General features: G+C 42.0%; 1 protein-coding gene and 1 long non-coding RNA gene across 3 annotated transcripts in view; one reads left to right on the top strand and one right to left on the bottom strand.

Moving 5' to 3' along the window:
• Positions 1-23404, bottom strand: part of DEPTOR (DEP domain containing MTOR interacting protein) — a 144435-nt gene that overhangs the window by 105451 nt on the left and 15580 nt on the right. The gene's annotated exons all lie outside the window — the stretch shown is intronic.
• LOC139085268 (uncharacterized) lies at positions 7512-11561 on the top strand. The gene is made up of 2 exons (XR_011543501.1): positions 7512-7862; positions 11454-11561. It is a non-coding gene; the product is annotated as an uncharacterized lncRNA (long non-coding RNA).

The raw sequence follows: 23404 nt of genomic DNA, 5'->3' as shown, positions 1-23404 counted from the left end.
AGAACAGAACCTTTCAGCTACTATCCTTCCATGACCCCTGAGCTTGATGCGAACTCTTGAGCATGCTCGATTCCCACCAGTTCCCACCCTGCATGGTGAGAAGCACTACACACCCCTTCAGCCCCACGAGGGCCTGGTACATTTCCATGTGCAGAACACTGAGCAGAAATATGATGGAGAGGAAAGACCTCTGGATACAAGAGATAGCCCAGGACTTGATCTTTTTAGATATGTTACCAAGGGTTAAAAATGTTCAATAACTGTTAGCATCTTTTTCATCTACAGTCAGAAACACAGAATTCTAAAAATGAGCATTGAAAATTGTACATTCCAGAAAAACTATTCCAAAAGAGAGACAATTTTCACACTGCAAACACATAACCAAGTGTTTTGCCTGACACCGTGGGTACTTAATAAATATTTGGTGAACAAACGAGTGTGCAAGGGCACTAACAGAAATGACATCATTTTCAAAGAGGTAGAAAGGCTTCTCATTAACTTATGAGGGTTCTTACTATCACTATCATTATTATTATTATTGTAATTATTACACTATCATAGAATTCATCAAAGGCTTTTTTAGAAAACTATGTATGTTTTCAGTTCCAGGGTAAACAATTTCCAAAGTTTTAATCTCTGTTGTGTGCGTGTATATTTGTGCATACACGTTTCTTTTTTAAAAAAAGAGAAAGCATTTCCTTCTACTTGAACTAAACTTACACCTTACAAGTTTTCACAACTTTAATACACTAAGATGCATGGAGATCTCCAAGAAGAGGAAAGAGTAAGCAATATTTCAAAGTCCTGTGGAAAAATGGAAATTCCGAGCAGCTGCGCCTCTTGTGGAATAGCTTTCTCTAGAAAGACTCCGCAAACTGCTCAGCTAGCAGCTAAAAGCCACACTTTTAAACACGGCATTTTGCCTGGACACATCAGTCACATTGTCTGCCACACCCAACATCCCCTTCGATTTAACACTGCCTTCCACACCTGACCCACCCCAGGCGGGGTTCAAAATCTGCCCGTTTTCTTTGCATGGCGAGGCACCTAGCTGGAAATGCCCGTGACCTAAGCTGGCCCCTGCCCACACCCACAGGCCGCTCAAGGAGGAGACCAGGGGCACAAGATTCTACCCAATTCAAATGACAGTAATTAGCTAAGCCAGGCGGAATGGCTCCCTCCAAGATTTAAACTAGCGCTGAAGCTTTCAAACTCCGTTTGTGCCATGGAAGACTTTCTTCAAGTAGAAACTTACCCAGATGTCGGTGTGTATAACAGAGCAATGTGGGGTGCTCTGGTTAAAAGGGGGTAGGGCTGCCAAGTCCAGAGCATCTCTTGGTTCTCCCATTCAGTTGTCTATGTACACCCTCCGTATCCTCCACACTATCTACATGGTATTCCATGTGCCAAAAACGGCACTGGAAGACACAGAGGAACCCAGCCAATCAGGAGTGAGAGAGGAGTCGGGCAGGAAGGCACAGCTGAGAGGGCAGGAGAAAAAGGCCCAGGAGCCTCAAATGACAGATGGCAAGAGACACCTGTCCCTGAAGCACCTTGGCTCTTGAAAGTTTTTCAGTTCTTCTTCCAAGCTAGGCACACCCTAACAACAACCAGAACAGTCGACCATCCCTTCAGGGGGCTGGATCCAAAAGCTCTATCTAAGGAGGCTTTCCACCTGACCTCAGGCCTCCTCCCAAGCTTCCTCACCTCTCTCTCACCTCCCACCACAAGCACGCCTGCCTCACAGTCTGGACACACGAACATGCCCCCACCACCGCCCCCACCCCATGCCTCTGCTCGAGACAGAGACCCCCTGCTTAGAATGCTCCCTCCTTCTGCTTTCAGTAATTCAAAAATTCTACTTGTTTTCAGCTTAAACGGCACCACCTCTGTGAACATCTTCTCAGCCTTCCAAAGCCAGAAGACAACCCTCTCCTCTGTCCTCCCACATATTTTAGTGCCACTAGTAAAGCATTCATCCCATGGTATTACAATTAGATGAGGTCAGGGATACTAAGGGAGAGTTGCTTATTTATTTGTGCAATTCTAGACACTCGCACGTAGTAGGGGATAGAGCCTCATGAGGTGAAAAATCAACTAGCGCATTCTATGCTCTCAGCAGTGAAGAGGAACAAGGCAGAAGAGTCTTCTAACAGCCCAGATCAATCCACCTTGAACCCCTGTTCAATACAGCCATGTGTATTTTAGCTGCATTTTCAATCCCACTGGCTAAGGAATTTAAATACAAAAACCACCTTCCCATCATTCATCTCAGACAGCTGGTTCACAGCCTTTAGATTCAAGGTGATTCTGTAATGTTCTATTCCTGTCCAGCTAAGCAGCTGCTGTTATTGCATCAGACAATTTCCTCTCCCAGCCTGAGGAGAACAAACACTACTGAGTGCAGGGTGTTAATAATCCCTGCAAAATTACTGCCCATCTGATAAGAAATGTAGAAATTGTTTTTTAAAAAATAGCTTGCAGAGAACTGCAGCGGGTTGCAGGATCCAGAGAAAAAAAGGGGGCGGGGGGCAGAAACCACATATTCTCATTTAAAAACAGCGTCATAAATCTCAGCCAAACTAGACAGTTTAATTAAAAAACACAGCAAGCCGAACAGTGGGGCTGACAGCGTGAGTCTTGTGACTTGGGCAACAGCACTGACATAAATGTGCTTAAAACCAAAGCTATTGTCCTTCCCAGATGTTTAGCAACAGCCAGGATCTGTCCTTGGGGATCGCAGAACTAGAGAAAAATCGCTCTTCATCACCCACCCTTGAAAGTCACTGAGTCTAAAAGGATGAGAAAGGAGACAGGAACATTTGAAATCTAACACACTGCACTTCCTTTTAATGTGTGGATTTATTTTATGGTTAAAAATTTAATTTATAGTTAAAATTTCAAATTATCAAAATAATACATGCTTCATGGTAGAGTTAAAAAACTTCAAATATGTATAACACAAAGCTGGGAACTGGTGATGAACTGATCATTGTTGAAGCTAGGAGATAAGTGGATGGGAGTTTGCTAGACTATTCTATTTGCTTTAGGATGTGTTTGAAATTTTCCTCAGCTCCCGCTTTCCAAAGGAACCCAGGATTAATAGTTGTTTATGGATTCTTGGAAAAATTTATTACGTACACATGTATGGCTATCTATGTGTGAAATAGGGTCATAATCCACATTCCATGTAGTTTTGCTTCAAGAAGACTCTTGAATTCTCCCAGCCTGATCAGATCAACAGGACAAATAGAGACAGCGATAGGAAGGAAACAGTACAGAACTGGTTGATGTAAACAGAGCACAAGTGATTCTGGAGAGCCAGAAGGAATTGATATCAGACAACACACACGCGCGCGCGTGCGTGCCATATGCACAAAGCTGCTGTAACCACCTTCTACGGTGGTAATGTCAAACGTTCCGACGAGCAAGACTCATTTTCAGGAGTGTTGTAAGCAATGGCTCTGTGAATCAGGAACAAAATCAGAGCCATAAGTTCTATATAAAGCCCAACCAGGAGGCTAGCCCGGTGGTGCAGTAGTTAAGTTCACGCACTCCGCTTCAGCATCCCTGGGTGTGGACCTACACATCGCTCAGCAAGCCATGTGGCAGTATCCCACATAGAAGAAACAGAAGGACTTATAACTAGGATATACAACTATGTACTGGGGCTTAGGGGAGAAAAAAGAAGAAAGGAGGAAGATTGGCAACAGATGTTAGCTTAGGGCCAATCTTCCCCACCAAGAAATAAAAAAAAAGAATCCAATAAGCCTTTCCTTATTAAAAACAAAAACAAAAACAAAAACTCTTCCAGGCCTCATGTCAAGTCAGTACAAAGCAAAGTCGCATGTATGCTGTCACTGCAATGAATTGAGATGGTAAACATACCCAGGAAGGAAGCATGTTTGATTCCAAATCCCATATTTCCTGCACTCTATTTGAAATCATGATGAAGGAGTGTTAGCAGAAATAATAACAGTAACACCTCACATCAGAACAGAATCATAGAGCCAGCCTTGATGGCCTAGTGGTTAAAGTTCAGCACATTCTGCTTAAGTGGCCTGGGTTTGGTTCCCGGGAGTGGAACCATAACCACTAGTCTGTCAGTAGCTATGTTTTGGCAGTGGCTCACACAGAACTAGAAGGACTAACAACTAGAATACACAACTATGTACTGGGGATTTGGGGAGGAAAAGAAAAAGAGAGAGGAAGATTGGCAATAGACATTAGCTCAGGGTGAATCTTTCCCAGCCAAAAAAAGAGAACAGAATCATACAATATCAGAGCTGAGAATCCTGTGAATTCTCCCTGTGAATCAGGAAGGCACTGTCACACTCATCTGACAGATAAGGAAGTGAACTCAGAAGAATTAAAGTGGTGTGCTCAAATCACCTTTTTAATAAGGAGTAGCATTAGGACTTGAACACAGATCTTCTGATCTCTGTGATTGGAGAGCTTTCTGTGCCATCAAACTTTAAATGGCAGAAGCACCTATCTTCTGCCTATTTTACACTCATATAGGCTAAGAAGGAGAAAACATTCTAGTTATGCTAAAGTGGCATGGTAAGGTGAAAATTTATGCAATTTATACATCACACAGATACTGCTACCAATATAAATACAGATGGGGCTCACAGAAGTGCCTACAAAAGAAGTCATCACATTGTCTTCATGTTTGCATTAAGCCGATGTGATATAATTAAGGCGACACTCCTGGGGGACAGGAAAAGGATGTGATGAGTTACATCATCCCAGAGAGTCAGCGTCAGTTCATGCGGGACATATAACAAACACTTCTTAACGACAGGTGTGTAGAAGCTCATGAAGCACTTTTAAATCGCTCATCTCATCCTTGAGATAGAGGTAAATACAGGGTCAAGACGGGAAGGTCCCTAAGTCAGCCTTCCTTATCTCATTACACCTGAGATCGTCACTGAATTCTTCCTCCACGTGGCCTTTTTCCTAAGAGGTTTCCTGTTCCAAAGGAACAAAGAGTAATCACATCAACATCTCCAGCTCTCTGATGAGTCAGGAGAAAGGTGCTCTTCCTGCTTGCAAAGCGCCTTTCCAAGAAGCTCTAGGATGTTCTTCTCAAACAGGTCATTATTTGTTTAAGCACCACACCTAGGGGTACCAGACCTCTAACTGCCATTTTACAGGTGAAGAAACAAGCCCAGAATGGTTCATGGAACTCACCGAGGACACAGAGTGACTCACAGGACCAGTACTGGTTACTGTGTCAAAGGGTCCTTGCTGTCTTGGTAAAGGACTGGGAAGTACTCTTACTGCTTGGTGGCTGCTTCCGATCCTGGCCTGCCTGCTCCAGCGTGCCTGTCTGTAATGAAAGGATGCTGTATCCTGACTCCTTCTTCCCCAAACAAAGGGGTCTGCTCTTCACTCAGAACAGTGGTTCTCAAAGTGGGGCATCTATGAAGTCCTTTCCTTTATCCCTGGTCCCCAAGATCTGGCACAGGGCCAATAAATGATGCTATTCAGGTGACAGCCATTGGGGGATAAGAGTATAGCTTTCAGGTAGGAATAAGGACTCAGTAGCATTAGTCAGCAAATTATCTTCCTCCCTCCTCATTCACTATCTGTCATTCACTCATAGCAGAGCTGTGGAGCCAGACCGACTGGGGTTCAAATCCAAGTTCTACCCATCATTTGCTGTGTAACTTTGGACAAAGCATTCGACTTCTCAGTGCCTCAACCTTCTCATCTATAAAATGGGAATAGTAAGATACATCTCATATGTGAGGATTAAATGAAACTCTGTGTAAAGCACTTAGCACATAACAAGCTTTCAATAAATGTCAACTCTTACTGCAGTTATTATTACTATGTAATAGATCTCATTGTCAGATTTTGCCAGAAGCACCATCAGGAACCCACTAAATATGCATTTCAGTTACTTTTTAGAACAAATGCCGTCCTCAGTTGCTGACCATTGTTTTCCAGTACAGATGCAAGATTTTCCACTAAATTTGCTTAATGTCTCTGGGAGTGAATCAAGGAACAATTGGGGTGGGCTAGCAACTACTGGAGAGACCTGGCTGTTCTTCTTTGTTAGGGGATTAGAAAGAGCCCCGCAGGCGGAATGGCAGGTAAAAGCAGAGAGAACCAAAGGTGAGAGAGGGCTCAGTCACTCCCTGGAGGCGTACCAAGGCCTTGATCCCCGGGATGTTTGCTAGAACCAATCTCACCGGTTCTACGGTGTCAACCAAATGGTAACTAAAATCACTGAATTGCTCTCACTGGAAAGAAACTTCGGGGTGTCTAGTTCAAGCCCTCCCTGCCATCACTTTTTTACAGATGGGAAAACTGAGACTTGGCGATGGTGGGTGACCTGCCTGCGTTCTCCATGCCGGACCTTCAACCATAGCCTCTTGACTCTGACCAGGCTCTCTGTTGAACTCCACTGTGGGACAGCCTGGAAACGGAGGCTGCTGCCAATCCAGCACTTTATTGAGGACTGGCCCATGGATGAGACAGCTGCCGCCTGGACTCTGCCTGCGACAGCCTTGCTAATCATCTCTGGTGACACCCAGCCTGTAATCACGCTTGAGAAAGACACTGCCTTCCAACCAAACGTTTGGTGTTGGAACCTCAGCACTTCTTCCCTGAGAAGAAACAGTCTCAGGGGCAATTCTAGACAAAAAAAATAATGTGGAGAAAGATTAAGTACAAAAGATCATAAAATAAGAACTAAAATATTGTTCAAGATAGCCCCAGTGGAATATAAAACATACATGCCAGGTGAGGCAGAGATTCAAGTTAGAGAAGGCGAGAGCAGTGATGATGTTCAAAGACAGCCTGCATTAAGACCTCCAGAGGGCTTGTTTATACCACAGATGGCTGGGCCCCACTTCCTAAATCTCTAATTCAGTAGGTCTGGAGGTGGCCCAAGAGTTTGCATTTCGAACAAATTCCCAGGTGATATCGATGCTGCTCCTTAGGGAGCACACTTTCTGAACCACTGGGTTGGAGTGAAATAGAACCAACATTGTGTTTGGAATAAAAAGAAGAAAAGGGTAATGAGAGGAGCCAGGGAGGAGAGTGACCTGTTAGGTGGGTGCTGATGAAGCAGATCTGCGTGGGGTGGGGTGTGGTCCGGGTGGGACGTACGTACTCCCCAGGAGTGTTTCCAGGCACTGAAGCACCCTCCCCAGAGAATCAGGAACCCGTAAGTCTATGACTCACACTTTTCCAAAACCCTAAAAGACTGACAAGGGAACTAACTCCCAGGCCAGCCTTATAATGTGATTTTTTTAAGGCCCCTCCTTTAGCTGTATCTCCCTACCTGCACAGTGATGCTCATTCCTCCTTTTTTTTTTTTTAATATTTCATTTTTCATTTTTCTCCCCAAAGCCCCCCGGTACATAGTTGTATATTTTTAGTTGCGGGTCCTTCTAGCTGTGGCATGTGGGATGCCACCTCAACATGGCTTGATGAGCAGTGCCATGTCCGCGCCCAGGATCCGAACCAGCAAAACCCTGGGCCGCCAAAGCGGAGTGCGCGAACTTAACCACTCAGCCACGGGGCCGGCCCTCATTCCTCCTTGATGAGGAGCACAGCCTTCCATCCAATAAGAAGGCACAAGTCTTTTTTTTTTTTTTTTTTAAGACAGGTCTTTGGCTGAGGAACAGGTGACAAGCTCACTCATATTAAATGTAATCAGTTAAGCAGCAAGTATAAATGATGGTACTGAATCTGTTCCCATTTTGATTGGGAGGAAGTTTAAAGCAGAAAGGCGTCTGATTTCGAGGGAAGAGGAAAGAGTTGGTCCGCTGGTGGAGAAGGAGACCCGAAGCAGAAGCTGGACTTCACAATCATCCCAGCGTGGCTGGACCAACAAAAGCCAGGTACTGTGTTGTCCCTGGGAGGAGTCGGGCCACCTAAACTGTAGCGTGTGCAAAGATTCTGTATAGGTAACATGGCCCAGGACAGTGCTTTTACTGAATCAGACCTCAGCTTCCTAATCTGGAAAATGAGGAAACTGACTAGATTTCTCTCTAAAATCTCTTTCAACTCCAACTTCTCTGTTTTTATGGACACCCTGAAGGGCCTCCAGGGTAAATCCTCACTCACAAGATCAAAATAGCACAGGCTGTTTGGGGCACATTTTGTACCGAAAAGATCTACCGCAAACCACAAGGCCAGGGAGCACAGAACAGCAAATTTCATTTCCTTCGGGCGTCCAAACAAGGATGAATATATCAAAGCAAATCCTGCGCTAAGCGAGCTGTGCAAACACTGTCTAGAGTTACGATCACCTATTTTCAGCTCACAGGACAGATGCTGAAGCTGCCAAAGTGCCACAGGCTTTGGGTGTACAGGTCTACAACATGAGAAAAGACAAGGTTCCTCTGGGTTTAAAAGTATTTCAGGAGGCGTCAAAAGTGCTATCAGAGACATCTGCGGCTGTAGAGGAGGCTGCTTTCAGCTAAGGGGCTTGTAAAAGATTTCTCAACAATATACATTTATTGAGCCCCAACTGCATACCAAGCACAGCTTAAACAATTGTTCGTGGTGGGTTAGTTTCTCGAGCTCAAGGACCATGTAACTGAAACAGGTGTATTTCTTCAAAATGAAAATGTTTTATTCTATGTGTATAGCACAGATGTGCACGCACACACAAAGTCTCCAAAATATGTTAAAACTGAAGCTATCCGACCTTATTTTCCTCTTCTTCTGTTTCCTCTCTTTTAGCCAAATGCATCACCTTCATTTCTGCCTCTGTCCCTAAATTTATGCTATTCCTTTTCAAGGATATGCTCTCTTTTCCTATATAAGTAAAGAACTATCTTCTTCTTCTTTCATATTTCCCAAAGTGTCTAGGACAGGGCACAGGGTAAATGATACTCAGTATAAGGCTCTGGGTTTCCACTTTTGTTTTCAGCTGGACAGAAAGAAACTTTAGCACAATAGAGAATGCAAAACTCAAGTCTCTGGTCTTGGGCCTTTGGTGGCCGCCTACCCATCCAGGTTGCACGTACTTGGCAGCACTTCAAAGTGTTTCTGCCATTGCCTTTCTATTAATATGAAAGAATATTTGGACCACCTGTGTGTGTTTGGTTCCCATGGATAAGAAATGTTAAATAATGCTTCCTTCAGAAAGAGCCCACCCCATTCCTCACAGATTGTGTATACAGCAGGAGTCTGGCATTAGCTCAAGCTCTGTCTGCTATCAAGATCCAAGTGGGTCTGGGCAGTATGGCTCAGACAGGTGGATGGGGCCCTCCAGGAGTCCACTGACTTTTCAGCAAAAGAGCCAGACCACGAGACAAGAGGGAAATTAGGCCACCGTATCTGGTCAGTCCCAAGGACAAGGAGCTGAATCTGAAGGAGCTGTGTTCACTGAAGCTCTGTGAGGCAAGGAGCCAGAGGCAGCTCTGCTGTGGGGAAGAGGTGACAAGGCATACACACAAAAAGGGAATACTGAGAGCCTCAGGTGCAGTGATACACACACACACACACACACACACTCTCTCTCTCTCACACACTCACACAAACACCGAGAGACAGAAAAGGTCACAAAGAACAGCTGTTGAGAAACATCCAAAATCACTCCAAAATAAGCACTTTTGGAGGGTCAACTGTCCCTTACGGGTACTCAATACACTTACATCCAAATATTTAGGCCACCTTTTGTACCCAGTGTAGTGTAGACACTGATTTTGTGATGTTTGTGTGTTTATGACTAACGGAATGCAAGTAAAATGAAACCCTGGGAGAAACTCAAAAAACCTAAAAGTCTATATTTCACTTATGACTGTAGAAAACAAAAAGGTTTGTCAGGGATACATAATAAAATGTTATTTCACATATCTGATACCACCCTCAGGAAAAGACACAGCTAAGAAGCTACTAGATAACTGGCTTATTTCAGGTTCACAGTTCCTTTTCTTACATAGCTACTCTGACCCTTGCACATACTCAATACACTGAGAGCTAAGTTTCCAGACTACGTGTGTACCATGGAAGTCACTGGACACCTTGATGTATGTTTGTATTTAACAAGGCTTTCATACACCTAACCTCACGTATCTAGACCCACACTTATCTGGGTCCCAGGTCACTCAAATAAATGATTTGAGGATCAGAAAGAAGAGAGGCTAAAGCAGAAGCAAAAAGCCAGCATCAACAGCCAAGAAAGAATCATGTCGAGTGTGAGAGAAAGACTCTAGGTGGTACCTCTAGAGTATGCAGTTTTCTATGTGAGACCCAGAGAGGTTCTTATCATAATAAAGCCACAGTTCATGTGCCTGGCACATTATGGCTTATCAATTACCACCATACACTTCATCTTATTTGATTTTGCAAACAACCATGAAAGATAGTTAGGGGAGAGATGATTAACTCCTGTCTACACATGACAAGAAAGAGGCTTACTCTAGTGATTGGAATTGCTCACTGAGAGTTTGCAAGTAGCAAAGCCACACAGCCCATCTAGAACTTAAGATTTCTCACGTATCAAGACTCCACACTTGAAAGAGTATATCCAACCTCATTAATAAGAATATTTCTGCATGGCAGTAATCGTTTCATCAATAGTTGTATCTGTAGTGTTATTTGCATATTTATGTTTTTCAGGGGTCCTCCATTATCTTACACACACCTCAAAGACTCCATTTTCTCTAGAACTCCCTATTTTGCTAGGGTGGATGGGCAGGTATTTAAATGCTGCTGGTGATGATATAGAGAATCTGGTAACTTACCAAACTCTATTTAGAGCCCCAGATGCCTAGAATGGTTCCAAACACCTGTGGCTACTTATGAAATGCAGCACTTATTAAACCAAAGACAGCATCTTCTAAAGATAACGAGATAACTAAAGATCTCGTCAGCTCTCAGGCACATTCTGCTGACAGCTGTCATTTGAACTGTAGTGGCACGTGGCAACAGCTAAAATGTCACACTCAATTAGGCTACCAGAGGCAAGGTAGGGAAGCTGACAGTGGACTCTTTGGAAATTATTAAGATTCTCTGGGACCTTTGAAAGACTTCTCTCCATTTAACGTCACCATGCTAGGGCACCTGCCTCCAACATCTTTCCATCCCAGCATTTGCTTTATTGTGTGCAAGATGCTAGGAAGCAAAGCCAACACGACAAACTCCCACTCTAGGTACCAAGAAGTAAATAATAGTTGTGTTCTGTGAATTGGTGGGCTGTCCTTCTTGGTTTTTAAGTGAGGCCATGGCATCTGTTTAAGCTTAGATTCTGCTCCTTTGTGACTCTGATTTATATCGCAATTATATCTGCCCTGGGTTATCTGATAAATCAACTACTTGGTTTGTTCCTTGAGAAAACTTAAAATGCCCTGCAAACCAGTCCCCATTTATCAAACTTACAACTTTCCCACTGATTACACAATAGAGGGACAAATATTTGATTTGATTTCATGGCTATTTGATTCAATTGCAGTTGAAGTTCTCAATTTCTTTGTTTTAAGGGAGGAGTTGCAGACAGAAAGAGGAACCAGCCCAGAAGAAGAGGTGTTCAGATTAAAACAATGATGAAACATGCATTTTAATAAAGGGACATACAGTAAACCAAAGAATAGGAGTTTGTGTTAGTTTGATAATTGAAAAACAACGGTCTGAATGTACTCAATACAACTAGTTGGTGCTACTGAATGAATAAAATTAAATACCATGTCTATGTTCAGAGAATCACAATACTTTACAATCCTTCCTGGGTTATTATGGTTATTTCTAAAACTCTTTTCCATAAAAAAAGTATAATCTTTCTTCCTCCAGTTTTTTTCTTTTCTTTTTAAAAAAATTTATTTATTTTCTTTGATTTGCTGCAATGATCACATCATCTAGTTCCCTAAATCTTCTCTGAACATTTAACATGAAGGATAGAGAAGCTTTTACCCCAAACCAAACTCAACCAGTGAAACTTTCCGCAACGCATCATGTGCCAACGACTCAAGTCCAGACATTGCATTGGTGTGGAATTAGTTCTATTTCATGAGCTTAGGGTGTGACTTTCATGACCTGAGAATAAATCCCATCTGTTTTTGTAATGCATCACTACATTTGAGTTCTATATTGCAGATCTGTTGAACTTTTACTTAAATTAAATGTATATTCTGTATATCTTGAATACATAAGTTGAAGGTCAGGAGGTAACCATTAAAATTAAAGAAAGGTAAAGTCTTAGATTAAGAAATCAGTAGCGAAAAATTCAAATCCAGATAATAAAGCATTATTTGCACTTGAGGATATGCATGTTTCCTTCTTCATGTTCTTTAATATTATTTTATTCCCCATGGTTCTTCCAAACCTCTTATTAGTATCATGCAGTTGATTCCATAGTAAACATCAATGCCTCTGATCCTTCTCTTGACCCCAGTCCAGGAAGCAACATGAGGACAAGGGTGTCCATCCATGGCATTCACTGTTGTATCGCCAGGGCCTAGCACCACTCCCCAAACTCAGCATACACACAATGTGGTAGGTTCAAATCAGTAATCATTTCAGTGCTTCCGTCTTTCTCTACTCCCTCCTTCCTGACCCTATCTCCATCCACAAACACAAACATTCTCTCTCGTCGTCATCATTCCCTACTAAACTAGCTCCTCTTCCCAAACATCTGATTTCTAGGAATGACTCTGCAAATATTCCAGCCACCCAGGCAATATTCTTAGCCACCTTGGACTAAGAAGTCCTTAGGGACAGAAATTAGGACTTAATATTCCGTATCCCCAGCACTCTGCATAGTGCTGATAGAAACTCAGTAAATGCTTCTCGTCCTCAAGTTTCTTTCATCCTCTATGTTTAACCTGTCATCAAGTTCTGTTGTTGACATCTTGGAAATTTCTCTTGATTTGCCTTCATTCCCCAGCTACTTTTCCAGTCCAGAGTCTCGTCATTTAGTGTCTGGAACTCCACTCTTCCAACGCATACCTGCTGCCCAGCTCACCTCTCCCACGTAATGACATACAGAGGCTCCCTTTTAATTTTGACACGCCACAGGTCCTGAGTCCTCTGTGCAGCAATAAAAGCTCTCTGTGAGCTTCCCTCCCTCTGCCTCTCCCTCTCATCAACCACACTGACCCCCATTCCCAACTCCAGGCTCCTGCTCCAATCCAGCAGTCACACATCCTATGTCTGTCCCGTTTCTGTCTCTTTGCCCTCGATATTCCCAGGGCCAGGAATTCTCTGCTTATTCCCTTCAACTTCTATAAAGCCTACTCATCTCTCCTCAGGTCCCACTTCACCATGAAACCATCTCCTTCTTTTCTAGGTCACAGGGATTTCTCCTTTCTAAAACTGTTTTTTTAATTCTCCAAGGTTCTTTGCAATATTTTGTTCAATAGCCCTCCATTTGTTCCTGGATTCTTACTCTATTTCTCTACCTCAAATGTCATCTTTCTGAGGGCAGGAATCACGCTATTTACTTCTTAATGTCTTATTCAATACAAACAAAAGCTGGCCCCAGAGGCTCACGATAAATATTTGTAGCTGATTAACTCAGATAAAGTATTATCAGCAGGCATATGTACAAAAAAATTATTCTGGGAGGAAAAGAGGAAAAAGGACATATCCAGTTTCTCCAAAAACTGCAGGAGAAACTGTGCTGTCTATATACCTAAAGTATGTAATCTTAACTAATCTATAATAAAATGTTAATGGCACTTTAAAAAAAAAGTTCATATACACTGCCTTAAATCTTGTTCAAATCCATCCGTTAATTGCAAGGCACTGTGATAGACCTTGTGTTTTGTTTGTTGCCAAGTGAAAAAGACAGCTCTGTTGCTACAACATCGTAGACCCGTGGATTCAAAAGTCAAACAGAAAAATATGCTTTTGATGTTGTTATCATTACTAGTTAGAGCCATAGTAAGAGGAACAACGGCCCTCATTCTCTCTGCCTGCTTATACAAGGGTTATTTACCATTTTGCTAGGCCTTGCATTGGTGCCAAGTGCTTCACAATATCACTTTTATCGGTCACTCACCACAGCACCATGTGATGCACAGGAATACGATGGCCCCTCTTGAACAGAGCGAATGCCCTCAGGAGACACAGAGAAATTATGTGAGGGACTTTTCTGCTCTAAGATAACAGAGAGAGTCAAAGCTTGAACTCAAAGCTCTGGTGTCCTGCTTAGAGCCCTGGGAAAATCTACAAAGGTCTTCCTTCAGTAAAGCTGAGAAACATTTGTTCCCCAGCTCATTGCTTTAGGTTAACTCTCTGGCGATACTAAAAATCAACTCAACCCAACAAATATTTACTGGGTGCCAAATAATGCTAGAAACTGTGCTAGACAGGGGCTATAGTAGTGAATCTGACACACCTGGCCTCCCTGATGGGGCTTGGGGTCTAGACAGTGGCTTACAAAGGAGGGGCCTAAGACCATCCTTTGGGGTGCAGTTAGAAAATACCAGAATGTCTAGATTTATTTTATCTCACCTTTGACAGGGTTTTTTTAATTTCTATTTTTTGTGTGTGTTTGTGATACACATAATGCATGAGGACAGTAGTACATGTGTGTAACTGTGAAATGAATATGCTCATCTCGGGGGAAATCTATGGTCAAAATATATTTACAGATGCAAATGGGCAAGCAGAAACATTTGGAAACCAATGGACTACAGGACTATTTGGACTTTCCTGAACATGCCATGACATTTCACATCTTTGAGTCTTTCTACTTGCTATCTTGTCTGCCTAAAACACACCTCCCCACCCCCACTGTACCCTGAGTGAACTCCTTCAAAACACAGCTCAGCTGTCACTTGCTCAGGGAAGTCTTCATTATCCACCTCCCCCTGGCAGTCAGTGACTTCCATACGGTGCACCCATTGCACCTTGTATACCCTTCTCTTGCAGAAATTCACACTGCACTGTAATTGTCCACTTTCCATCTCTGGCACTAGCTAGCTGGACTCTCTGGCTCTGAGGTCCTCAAGGGCAGGGTTCAAGTGGTTTGCCTATTTTTCTCAAGGGCTAACACGGTGCCCGGCACATAAGAGACTCTCACAATTTCTGTGAGAAATTTATTCACAATTTTGTTCTTTCTAATTTCAATTGACTTGAAGAAGACAGAAGTTTCACATGAGCAATCAAACAGAATGCCTTTTACTTCCTCCCTCCTCCTCGTATGGAGTGGCAGAGGTGCTTTGCAGGGAAGGATGTTCATGCGCGAGACACTAGGCTAACAACATTTGACCCCTCCAGTGAAGTGGAAAACTCAGACCTGGGATGTGAGAAAGCTAAATATTTTAAATTTACCAGTGAGGGTGGTAAATCTTGAACTAAAGATGGAGACTAAGTCCTGCTAAACCTGAGAAGAACAAATCAGAAATGCAGAGACACTGTGTTCAGGTGGGAAAGTCTTGTGAAGATCCCTGAGAGACTGAGAGGAAAGGAGCTCAGGACTGAGTTACAAGCCTCAGGTGCTGTCTCAGCTCTACATACACTAACCACCTGGGGCCACTCAGTCTCCAGAGAAGGAGACCATCTTGATTCCTCATAACTACTTTCAAGAGTTGACATGATAAAGTAGGCGGTAGGGAGGAACCAAGAGTGTCAGTTAAGCATCCTTGCTCTGGCACGAAGTCAGATGGCCAAGCAAGAGTGATTTAAAAGGACTGGATTAGATTATCACTACGGTCCCATCAGCCAAAAATTCAACAACTTGGTTATGCTGATGACATGGAGATGGTATAGCGATCAAAAATGGTACGACTAATCCTTTAGGAAGACCTTCACTAAGGTGCGACTTGGAGAAACTACGTTAGTTTTCTGGACCTCTTCCAGTCAACAAATATTAATTGAACACCGAGTATGCATCAGGCAGTGTGCCAGGCACTGGGAGGGCAGGAACAAGACAGACATGGACCCTGCCCTCATGGAGCATGCAGTTAGTAAACTTCACTTTCCTGTCTCTAACATGTAAAGGTTCTTACATGTCTAAAACCCTGAAATGTGACAATTCAGTGTCAACTCCAAAGTGGCATGGCCCTCAAGATTTCCTTTCCAATTTCATATACTTTAAAAAACTCCATTTGAACACATCAGAACCACAGAGCTTAATTTTAGCTGTAAAATAATCCCTCATTCAATTTAAGAGATCTATATTTTAAGCTATTACATTTATTTCTTTATTTTAGCTCTTATCACTGAAAACTACTTCAGGTGCCCTCATTGGGGCATCAGCATTACAAAGCTGAGTTTGGGATTTGGAATCAAAAATCCTAAATCTAGGGGCCAGCCTCATGGCACAGTGGTTAAGTTCGCACGTTCTGGTTTGGTGGCCGGGGGGTTCACCGGTTTGGATCCCAGTTGGGGACCTACACATCACTTGTCAAGCCATGCTGTGGCAGGCGTCCCACATATAAAGTAGAGGAAGATGAGCATGGATATTAGCTCAGGGCCAGTCTTCCTCAGCAAAAAGAGGAGGATTGGTAGCAGATGTTAGCTCAGGGCTAATCTCCCTCAAAAAGAAAAACAAAAAGAAAAAAAATGGGGGCTGGCCCAGTGGCACAGTGGTTAAGTGCACATGTTCCGCTTTGGTGGCCCAGGGTTGCCAGTTTGGATCCCGGATGCAGACATGGCACTGCTTGGCAAGCCATGCTGTGGTAGGCATCCCACATATAAAGTAGAGGAAGATGGGCACAGGCGTTAGCTCAGGGCCAGTCTTCCTCAGCAAAAAAGAAGAGGATTGGCAGTTGTTGCTAGCTCAGGGATAATCTTCCTAAAATAAAAAAAATCCTAAACCTGAGCTCTGCTTCCATCACTTAGTAACTGTATGTCCTTGGCCAAGTCACTTAATCTCTCCTTGAGCTGCATTTATTTTGCCACTTAGCAAATTTTTATTCCATGTCACCTCTGTACCCATCTTGTGCCAAACACTGGGGACATACTAGTGAACAAGAAAGTAGGACAGAGCTTCATGTAAAGCTCCTCACCTCTAAATTAGGAATCCAAATAATCACTCAGATTCCTCTTAGCTCACAGGCTAACGATCAATAGAATGTTAAGGATCAATAGAATGATGCACATAAAATCTCTTTCTCAAATATAAGATGCTGTTTAAATGTTAGCTGGTGTTCGTAATTTGTATCATAAACACTTACCATAAAACTAAGATAAAGGAAAGAAGAACTGTTATAGAAAAAATGGAATTTCCTTACATAGTCATCTCACCCAGCAAGTGTTCTATATGATTCTACAGACCAAAGGTGCACAGTATGACCCACTTCCATTTTTTCTGAAAGCATTCAAACCACCAACTAATAGTTGCTATGAATCCATGAGGCTGAAATCATCATATTTTTCTAAGAGCATCTGTGAAAGCTAAAAATATTAATATGTTTGTGTGTCATCTTACCTGCGATTGCATAATCACCCGACTCTAAAGTGGGATTTTTGTTTGGACCTAAATATTTAGCAATTTTAGCAGCATACTAAAATGACAGACTAAAATATAAAAAGACCAAAAATGTTAACTCGCTCATGATAGAATTGCACAAATGTCTTAAAGCTGCAAACAACCAAATGAAATCAGTTAAAGAAAACACTCTCTGCTTCTTATTCCCAATCTAAACTCCAAAGCATAGGGAAGTTCAATTCCTAAAACCTCAGAGTTTTCCTATTTTTAAGGGAAGACAGGGAAGAATTTGAAATTGCACTACTTGGAAACTAAAAGCAATTTCACTCTCCATAAGGGATCAATCAACAAGCATTTATTTACATTCTATCCTATTCCTAGAAGAGCGGAGATGCTATGACAGTTACAAAAATAGAGTAACATACACCATCTATATAACAAATGTGGTTAGAAGTCAAACATGTGTACATATTAAAGCTCATACAAATGTGAGGGATCATAAGACGATTATTCCATACCTAGAGAATTAGCCTTTGTTTATACTTTGTGACAGGCAATAATTTTATATAAATATCCTCAACACTGTGCTTTTAGCAAAATATGGGGGCGGGGAGGGATTTTACTGCAAGGATATAAAAGCTCTTACAAATTCAAGGGAAGGCTGAAGAAGGAAGCTTAGAAAACACAGGACCTGTGTACCTCTGAGAATATTAAGAAAGCAGGGGACTGCTAGAAGGATTTAAAATTAGATAGGCAAGAAACTTCCAGAGACATTTAAGAACTTCTAAAAGACGAAGACCATAAGATCTTGAAAGAAGCTAGCAAGTTTCTCTGAGCTATATAGTGATTCCGAGGGCACAAATTACGTTTTAGAATAGATTTGCGATTTTTTAAAAAAAGTTTTACAAAGCAAAAGCCATTCCAATCACCACTGACAGAAGACTCATCTGAAAGCAGATACTTTATTGAACTGAGATTCTTGACTAACAATTTAAATATATGCAGATTCTTGCACAGAAGTACAACAATAACTTCTACAAGCCTGTGTTAAGTGTCCAAATGAGTGCATGCACGCGTTCTTAGTTCAACTGAAAGACCACTTTTCCCGTTCAAAGAAGATATGGAAATGAACGAGAAGAGCAAGAAATTCCTTCTTGAGGCTTTATTCAGTTCCTAGATTAGGTCCTCAGACCAAGAGCAAGAATTACCAGAGATGAGAAGAAACTCCCTTTGTAAGTGGTTAAAGTGCAGACCAACTAAATAATAACAGGGTTCTAGCATCATTGCTGGTCCAATGGTGTGAAGAAGCCTGAAAACATAACATCAACATGCAGCTGCTCAACGTGTGACAGAAGGAAGAAAGCATTATATCACAGGATAAGGAGAAACTAAAGAATAATATGAGTTTCTACCTATAACACTATTGTGAAATCTGTAGTGGCTGACAGAGGATTGGGTGAAGAAAGAAAATGGGAGAAAATAAAGTGAACATTTCACATTTGGTTAGAACAGCAACACATAGTCTTGATATGAGTTTTACCAAAAGAAATATGGGCTTTTGGCGAAACTGCACAGAGAACATCCACTAACCTATAGTTGCATATACATGACTAATGTTCTGTATGAGCGCAATAGGTATTAGGCATCCATGCTAGGGGAAGATAATTAGAAAACAAATGGTTTAGGATTCTATACGGCTAATTATTTAAGTAAAGTCTTTATCCTTGAACAAAGTTATCAGAATGTTTCTAAACTTGGTTTCCTACTAAAAAATATGTCTTTTAAAATGGAAACAATAAACACCAAAGCTTCTCAAAATCAATTTATAAGTTTGCCAAATATTCATCTCTTGTTTGGAAGAATGTCATCAACTTCTATATGTGTTCCTTAATATAACCATGTGCAAAACACACACACACACTTTCTCTCTCTTGGGTATACATCAAGGGTTGCAAACTTTTTCTATAGAGGACAAGATAGTAAATATTTTTGGCTTTAAAGGCCATACAGTCTTGGTTGCAACTACTTAACTCTGCTGTTGTAGCATGCAACCAGCCATAGGCAATATGTAAATGAATGGGCAATGCAGTGTTCCAATAAAACTTTATTTACAAAAACAAGCAGTGGGCCACATATGGCCCACCAGCCGTAGTTTTTGCCTATCCCCGACAGACATGATTGATTTTCATATGTCACTTAAAAATTCACGTTTTTAACATCACTTCAACATCAAATAAATGAGTACACTCTCATTTCATAATCGAAGAAAAGGTCCTTCCAGAATGTTAACTCTGAGCCATGTTGACCTATTTACTATTATTAATAGCAGGAACAACAACTAACAACGAGTGTTCCTTACATACTAGGCCTTATTCTAAGAACTTTACGTGCACGTAACTCAAGCACCCTATTTATTCTTCCCATTTTATGGAAAAGGAAACTGAGAACTATAAATCGATGTAGTCAACAAGAGTGCTCAGTTAGAGCCCTGGATCTACTGAGAGATGCCATTTATTCAAGAACCCATTCCAAGATCACAAATCCCCCTTTAAAATATTCCTCATCCTCTCTTCTCCTACAGCAACTCTTTTCTCTCAGAATACTCGAAAATTACAGCATTATACCCAAATATCCCCCGACATCTTAGAAAATCTTTATGCTTATTCTGTCTTGAATCCAAGATTCTCCAACCCTTAGAGTTGTGCATTCTTGTAATCCTAAAATCAACACCTAAACTACAGAATCTATTTTCTACCAAATCTCAAGGTCTGGTGTGAAAAATTCAGCCCTGATCATAAAATTGTTGCCTTATTCATTCCTACAAAGGAAGGAAGATGGTCTTGAACTAAATGTCCAGTGCTTATTTTGCTATTTCAACTTACACTCTTTGAGAACAATGAGTCAAAGGCTCTCTATTAGAATTTACAGTAAGGATCTACAGTTAAGTAAGTAAAACTTTATTCTAGCTCTAAACAGAAATTGAGCCGTACCTTAAAAAGCTCTTAATCTAAAATGTACCAAATAACATTTGGAACATTTTTTAATGTTTTTGCATGAGATTCTACTGACTAACCTATTCCTTATGTGTAAAACATAAGTCTGAGGATATGCATCTTCCTAGAGTTTCACATCACAGAAAAGCAGCAATAAGTTTCCTTCTAGAGCCTAAAATATGACCCACTGGACTCACATTCCAGAACATCTAATATTTTTAGTTAATAAACAATCCATAGGTGAAGAGTATTTACTATTATCTTCAAGTAAAATACACAAAGGTTAATCTGACATATTTCATGTATACATACTCACCAGTATGCTTCCTGTTAATTAGGCTATTCAGTAGTGTAAATAGCTAATTATTCACACAACTAGCCCAAGTTTTTGTAGCTTTTAAATATTTCTTAATTTTTAAATGTATTAATGTTGCTATTCATCTTTTTCACGTATGTGGTAGACATTATTATATATGTAAGTTTAATTTTTGCCCAACACAAACACATAGTCAGAGACAAGTCAAATTCCGAAGGTCCAGGTTCCATGTCCACAGTGGCCGGGGCATTCTTCGCCTCTGACCTCCAGGCTTCAAGGGCTTAGGGGTGAGCCCAGCTGCGTCCTCAGCCTGTAAACTCTAAGAGCATGGCTTTTGATGGGACACTGTGGAGCTGCAAAGCCCAGCTCTTCCATTTGCTGGCTTTATGACCCTGGGCAAGTTTCTTCATCTCTCTATGCCTTGGTGTCCCCATCTCTAAAATGGGACTAATGATACCTACTTGAGGATTAAATGACACAACTGATGTAAAATGCCTATCACACTATTTGGCACACAGTAAATATTCAATGAATACTGCTTATTATTAGGTTATTATTCTTGTTATTATTTATTGAGAAGGCTAAAAGAAAATATAAATAATACCAAACCAATAAATAGCATAGTAAAAAAACTTACAATCGGGCTGGCCCAGTGGCCGAGTGGTTAAGTTCGCGCGCTCCACTGCAGGCGGCCCAGTGTTTCGTTGGTTCGAATCCTGGGCGCAGACATGGCACTGCTCATCAAACCATGCTGAGGCAGCGTCCCACATGCCACAACTAGAAGGACCCACAACGAACAATATACAACTATGTACTGGGGGGCTTTGGGGAGAAAAAGGAAAAAATAAAAATCTAAAAAATATTAAAAAAAAAACCAAAACTTACAATCTACTGCCAAGGGATGATTTATGCACCTACCTTGGCAGAAGAAAAATAGATGGAAGCTCAGTGTTAAGCAATTAAAAAGAGAGCCAGAAGTTAAAAGACAGAACCTAGTTTAACCTTTGAACTAAACACCCTCATTTATAAAATAAGGTAAAATTTAAAGTCCTCATTTCAAACTTTCAGAGTACATCAAAATGCACTTGTAGCACTGAAATGTGGTATGTGTCTTCCTGGATTTTAGACACGGAAGCTTTGGACCTAAGAATGAATAAGGCGCTGAACCTCACCTCGGCGAGTGCACAGACGTGCCAGCTTAGAGGGACACGCAGAATTTCTGGATGGGAACTCAGATACCTGGCTTGATTTGAGAGGCAGGGAGCTGGCTGGAATGGGGAGTCTAGCCTTTCCCCAGTAGGAGGGGCTGCACCCAAACCCAGCTTCCCCTACGAGTGGTGGCCTCCTTTCCCCAGCAGGAGGGGCGTCACAGCTTCAGACAAGCCCCCAAGGTCTCCAGGTGCTGAACATGTGGCGTTTCTCAGCTCAGTCATTTAGGGCTTGAGTCCACATTATTTGTGCCCCCAAGATAAGGTCATTCTCATGCTTGTACTATAGGAAGTTTGAGTAGCAGGGGGACAGGATCCTTCCTGTGGAAGAGAAACACGCTAACATGCCAGGCAGCTTCAGGTTGTGCCCAACTCTTTGTAAGCTAATGAGAGAATGGAGGACTATTTGTCCCTTCTTGCTGACCCCTTGTATTTATGGGTTCTCAGTAAAGGTGTTCCTTAATTCACACCATAAAACCATAGTATTCACCTCCACACCCCTCGCCACACAAGGGGGACAAAAACAGAAAGGGTTGTAGATGCCCTGATAGAAGCCTGCACAAGGTACTGGAAGGTTCAAAGGGGGAGGAGCACTCATTCTGTTAAGTCACTAGACTAAGAACTTCGGCAATAGGACGTGGACCTCCTTGTAGAAGGTGTCACCTTTGCTTACACCTCTCCTTCCTAAAAGTCCGAAGGGGAAGGGGAACCAGGCCTGCCATCCCCTTGACCTTCCTCCAGGAGACTTATCAAACTGGAAGTCAGGGCTCTTAGAGAAGGAAACACCTGCTCTGTGAGAAACACATACTTCAATTTAACAATCCTACTGCCACGGGAGGCACTTCAGACCACACAGGTAAGATAGGATTCTCAAGGCCTCACAGCCTAATACTGCAAAATGTCTGCATTCTAATGAATGCAGTTCTAGGTGACGAACTGAATTTCTCAAATTTAATCTTTGAACAAGTTTCTGAATAGACTAATGCATAGTTTTAAATAAGTGTTTTCTTTGTTACATACTAGGCATAGTGGACATGAAGGCCCATCTCCAGGGGCTCCCCAGACGATGTAATTAAAAATTCTATGCTCTGTCAGGAATAGCATTTTTGACTACAAAGTAAAGCAAACTATCATATTGTATTATAGGTGGGTGTTCTTTTAAGGACTGCTAGGCTAAATTTCATGATAAAATGTCCTTTCACATAAGCCACCAGTAAGAATTGCAGAGATTTCCCCAGATGTATATTAGATTCCATAAGTGTGACTGCTGTGCTGATGGTGGCCTTCCCCCCACTGCCCACACATTTAGAGGCTCATGAAGGGACTGAGTCTTGGCCACTAAGAGTTTTTCTGGCAGAGGTTAGAGGGTCAGCAGAGGAGCACTGGCAGGGGAGAAGAGTTACGGGTCACGGAAGATGTTCCGAATCTCTAGGATCCAGGGAGAGGAGATCCTCAAGAGGGCACTCCCCCTCCCCCGAGCAGCCTCAGGAGGTCTGGCTCCAGTCAGGAAATCTTAGAATATAGATGCGATAGGGACAAC

The sequence above is a fragment of the Equus przewalskii genome, chromosome 8, assembly GCF_037783145.1.
Source record: "Equus przewalskii isolate Varuska chromosome 8, EquPr2, whole genome shotgun sequence".
Classification (NCBI taxonomy): domain Eukaryota; kingdom Metazoa; phylum Chordata; class Mammalia; order Perissodactyla; family Equidae; genus Equus; species Equus przewalskii.
The sequence above is the reverse complement of the archived record's forward strand: the minus strand, read 5'-3'. Positions and strand labels throughout refer to the sequence as shown.